The sequence below is a fragment of the Galeopterus variegatus genome, unplaced genomic scaffold (assembly GCF_000696425.1).
Source record: "Galeopterus variegatus unplaced genomic scaffold, G_variegatus-3.0.2 Scaffold157, whole genome shotgun sequence".
NCBI classification, from domain to species: domain Eukaryota; kingdom Metazoa; phylum Chordata; class Mammalia; order Dermoptera; family Cynocephalidae; genus Galeopterus; species Galeopterus variegatus.
Window position 1 is genome coordinate 408,235 of NW_007726268.1, and position 442 is coordinate 408,676.

A 442-nucleotide genomic window follows, 5' to 3' on the forward strand; every position below is an offset into this window, starting at 1 on the left:
GGGGGGCTCAAAACGGGGCGCGGGTCCCCCTCTCCGGGCCCCGCGCTCTCTGTCTGTCTGTGTCTCTCTCGCCCTCCCCCTTGCTCTGTTCTCTTTCTCTATCTTTCCGTGAGGCCTACGCGACGCCAGGGGTTTGGGTGCGTGTGGGGGAGGGGGAGGCCCACGGGGCTCCGGAGACTGCGACAAAAAGAGGATTTCGGGGACAGGAAACGGGGTGGCGGGCCAAGGGAGGGGGACCCGCCTCCATGGGGTGTGTGTGATTTGCTGGGAGAGGGAAGAGGGGCGAGAAGAGGAGGGGGTGACCCTGGGGAATGCCGTGGTGGTGGAGGGGGCCTCGCCAAAGGGAGGCTTTGACGGGGGGAAGTGGCCGAGGAGAGTGGGGGGGCGAGTGACATCAGCCCCTCGGAAAGGATCGGAGCGGTAAAGGTGGTGCGGGGGGGGG

General features: G+C 67.2%; 1 protein-coding gene across 9 annotated transcripts in view; it reads left to right on the top strand.

Moving 5' to 3' along the window:
• Positions 1 to 442, top strand: part of GNAS (GNAS complex locus) — a 65,334-nt gene that overhangs the window by 47,185 nt on the left and 17,707 nt on the right. The window contains exon 1 of one of the 9 annotated variants that reach the window (XM_008593259.1): positions 407 to 426. The exons of the other annotated variants lie outside the window; for them this stretch is intronic. The gene's annotated coding sequence lies outside the window, so the exon portion shown is untranslated. Of the gene's footprint in view, positions 1 to 406; positions 427 to 442 lie in introns of those variants that run through there. 9 annotated transcript variants of the gene reach the window in all.